Below are 4,714 nucleotides of genomic sequence, written 5' to 3'. Positions count from 1 at the left end.
GTACTCAGTAAGTGCCAAGCCTAACTCGGTGGGTAGTGACGAGAAGGTCAGGGCCCTACTGAGGTAACATAATAAATAATGAGATAACAGAAATAGTTTAAATAAAGTCTACAGCGAGAATCTAAACCAGGTAAATAAGGAAGAACAGTAATAGAAAGCAAAGGTAACAATACACGGAAAACTGCCCTCACAAGAAATAGTAGCCAGGGGATCTCTTGGTATCCCGAGGATCTCTAGGTATCCTCATCATCAACACTGGGGATCTCTCGGTATCCCGAGGATCTCTTAGTATCCTCAATAAGTAAGTCGGGGATCTTTTAGTATCCCGAGGATCTCTTGGTATCCTCAATAAGCAAACCGGGGATCTCTAGGTATCCCAATATATATATAGAAACACATGTGTCAGGGATCTCTTGGTATCCCACACCCTCAGTCCAGAATATCTCAAGTACAGAGGGATCTCCCGGGAAGCCGTCCCGTAGTCCCAAATTAAACACACAACAACAACGATTCCTAAATCTCGGAACAATGCTAAAAATCAGGACACGAAGTAGTAAATTATAGCCTAACATGCTTCACAGAGTACAAATAGCACAATTAAAGCAAATAAGAAGGTAAGCCAGCTAAACATGAGTCTCTAAGCTAGCACAAGTACAAACTTACAGTTAAAATGAACAAGTAAACAAGAAAGCTCAATTTAAATACTTCAAGTAGAAACGGATTTACAACAATTAGCTCAAGTACGCGCTTGTCACCTCACGTACGGGGCATTCAAATATTCAAGATCATATCCTAAGGGAAAAAGGTCCCCCACACAAAGTTAGACAAGCCACTTACCTCAAACCGGCTCAATATCAACTAGAAATCACGTTCTTGCCACGAGTATCCGACTCCAAATGGCTCAAATCTATTCAATTTAATTACACATTGTAAATAACATCGCAAACACCTGGTTTTGCTAATAAATTCAAAGCTACGGCGTAAAATTAGGTGAAATGACCAAAATGCCCTCCAGGCCAACACCCCGGAATCGAATAATTTCACATTAATTTTCACATTTTCAGAACCCTCGTACTCTCACGAGTCTAACCATATAAAAATCTCCCAAATCGGAGGTCAATTGCCCACTCAAAACTCAATAATTAGGTCTATGAAGTTTTTCCAATTTTTGATCCTAAATTCGAATTCCAATGGTGTATTTAACTATAAAATGATGAAATATAACAAGAAGGGACCAAAGAAACGTTACCCAGTGATCTTCACTTTGAATCCCACTCAAAATCGCCTTAAACCGAGCTCTCAATTGATTTTTGCAACTTATGAACTCAAACCCTCGAAATTTCTATTTCTGCCCAGGGATTTCCGCTTCTGCGGACAAGGGACCGCTTCTGCGGTCCCGCATATGCGGAAAAAAAACCGCTTCTGCGGTTTCACTTCATGGACCAGAGTCCGCTTTTGCGGACACATAACGCTCCTGCGGTTCCGCTTCTGCGGAATGGCGACCGCTTCTGCGGTTCCTGAGAGGGGGGTAAATCTCGCTTCTGCGACGACCAAGGCCGCTTCTGCGGCTCCGCTTCTGCGGCTCCGCTTCTGCGGTTCCCAAGCCGCAGAAGCGGAAAGATACCAGAAGCAGTAGTGCTGCTATTTCTCAACTTCCAAAACTCTTCCGTTAACCACCCGAAATCATCCCGAGGCCCCCGGGACCTCAACCAAAAGTACCAATACCACCTAATACCCTATTCAGACTTGTACCAATCTTGAAAAACACCTAAACAACGCCGGAAACCCGAATTAATCAAAGATTCAAGCCTAAGAACTTCAAATTCCAACCAAACACGCTTTCGATCAAAAACCTACCCGAACCTCGTCTGAATGACCTGAAATTTTGCACACACATCCCAAATGACATGACGGAACTACTGCAACTTCCGGAATTTCAATCCGACCCTCGGATCAAAAACTCACCATCGGACCGGAACTTCAAAAATTCAAACTTCGGCATTTCAAGCTTAAATGAGCTACGAGCCTCCAAAATACATTCCGAACACGCTCCCAACCCCGAAATCACCTAGCGGAGCTAACGGAACCATCGGATTTCCATTCCGAGGTCGTCTTCACACTATTCTGATTACGGACCATTTTTCAACTCTTAAGCTCTCATTTAGGGACTAAGTGTCCCAAAACTCTCCAAAACTCAACACCGAACGTCCCGGCAAACCAAAAATAGCAGAAATGAACTTAGGGGAAACAGTTAATGGGGGATCCGGGCGAAATTTCCAAAAACGACCGGCCGGGTCGTTACATCCTCCTACACTTAAACATTCGTTCGTCCTCGAACGAGCATAGAGAACATACCTGAAGTAGTGAAAAGATGAGGGTACTGGCTGCGCATATCCTGCTCGGTCTCCCAAGTCGCCTCCTTGGCCGGCTGACCCCGCCACTGAACCTTTACTGAAGCTATGTTCTTTGACCTCAACTTTTTGATCTGCCTGTCCAAAATAGCCACTGGCTCCTCAACATAGGATAGATCCTCGTCCAACTGGACTGAACTGAAATCCAACACGTGCGACGGATCACCGTGATATCTCCGGAGCATCGAAACATGAAATACCGGATGAACTCCAGCCAAACTGGGAGGTAAGGCAAGCTCATAGGCAACCTCCCCAACTCGCCTCAAGATCTCAAAAGGGCCAATAAACCTCGGACTCAACTTTCCTTTCTTCCCAAACCGCATGACGCCCTTCATAGGCGAGACCCGAAGCAGAACCCGCTTACCAACCATATATGAAACATCACGGACCTTCCTGTTCGCGTAACTCTTCTGCCTGGACTGGGCTGTACGGAGTCTATCCTGAATCACCTTAACCTTCTCCAATGCATCCTGAACCATCTCTGTGCCCAATAGCCTGGCCTCGCCCGGCTCAAACCAACCCACCGGAGATCTGCACCTCCTACCATATAAAGCCTCATACGGCGCCATCTGAATGCTGGACTGATAGCTGTTACTGTAAGCAAACTCCGCCAATGGCAGGAAATGATCCCAAGACACTCCAAACTCAATCACGCACGCACGGAGCATGTCCTCAAGAATCTGAATAGTGCGTCCGTCTGTCTGGGGGTGAAATGCTGTGCTCAACTCCACCCGAGTGCCTAACTCCTGCTGCACAGCTCTCCAGAACCGCGATGTAAACTTAGTACCTCTGTCCGAAATGATAGAAACTGGAATACGATGCAAACGGACGATCTCCCTGATATAAATCTCCGCCAACCGCTCCGATGAATAAGTGGTACACACAGGAATGAAATGAGCGGACTTGGTCAGCCGGTCCACAATAACCCAAATGGAATCAAACTTCTTCAGGGTCCGTGGGAGTCCAGATACAAAATCCATGGTGATGCGCTCCCATTTCCACTCTGGAATCTCTATCTGCTGGAGCAACCCACCCGGGCGCTGGTGCTCATACTTCACCCGCTGGCCGTTGAGGCATCTAGACACATAACCAACTATATCCTTCTTCATCCGCCTCCACCAGTAGTGCTGCCTCAGGTCCTGATACATCTTCGCGGCACCCGGATGGATGGAATACCGCGAACTATGGGCCTCTGCTAGAATCATCTCTCGAAGGCCATCAACATTGGGGACACAAATCCGGTCCTGCATCCTCAATACTCCATCATCTCCAATGGTCACATCCCTGGCATCACCATGCTGAACCTTGTCCCGAAGGACAAGCAAATGAGGGTCATCGTACTGCCGCTCCCTGATACGGTCAAATAGGGAAGACTGGGAAACCACACAGGCTAGAACCCGACTGGGCTCCGAAAGATCCAATCTCACGAACTGGCTGGCTAAGGCCTGAACATCCATCGCCATATGCCTCTCTGAAGCTGGTAAATATGCCAAACTCCCCAAACTCACCGCCCGGCGACTCAAGGCATCCGCCACCACATTGGCCTTGCCCGGGTGATATAGGATAGTAATGTCATAATCCTTCAGCAGCTCTAACCACTTCCTCTGACGCATATTGAGATCCTTTTGCTTGAGCAAGTGCTGCGAACTCCGATGATCAGTATAGATCTCGCAAGGCACTCCATATAAATAATGACGCCAGATCTTCAAGGCATGAACAATGGCAGCTAACTCAAGGTCGTGGATAGGGTAATTCTTTTCATGTATCTTCATCTGTCTGGACGCGTAGGCAATCACCCTACCGTCCTGCATCAACACTACTCCAAGGCCAACTCTCGAGGCGTCACAATAGACAGTATAAGACCCCGAACCGGTAGGCAACATCAAAATAGGGGCTGTAGTCAAAGCTGTCTTGAGCTTCTGAAAGCTCGCCTCACACTCCTCTGTCCACTGAAATGGGGCACCCTTCTGGGTCAATCTAGTCATAGGGGCAGCAATCGATGAAAATCCCTCCACGAAACGACGGTAGTAACCCGCCAAGCCAAGGAAACTGCGAATCTCTGTAGCTGAGGACGGTCTGGGCCAACTCTGCACGGCCTCTACCTTCCCCGGATCCACCCGAATACCCTCACTAGAAATCACATGGCCTAAGAATGCCACAAAACTCAGCCAAAACTCACATTTTGAGAACTTTGCATATAACTTTTTCTCCCTCAAGGTCTGTAGCACGGTCCTCAGATGCTGCTCATGATCTTCCCGACTCCGGGAATACACCAGAATGTCATCAATAAAAACAATCACGAA

This window comes from Nicotiana attenuata, unplaced genomic scaffold (genome assembly GCF_001879085.1).
Source record: "Nicotiana attenuata strain UT unplaced genomic scaffold, NIATTr2, whole genome shotgun sequence".
Lineage (NCBI taxonomy): Eukaryota > Viridiplantae > Streptophyta > Magnoliopsida > Solanales > Solanaceae > Nicotiana > Nicotiana attenuata.
This window is presented reverse-complemented; position numbering follows the sequence as displayed.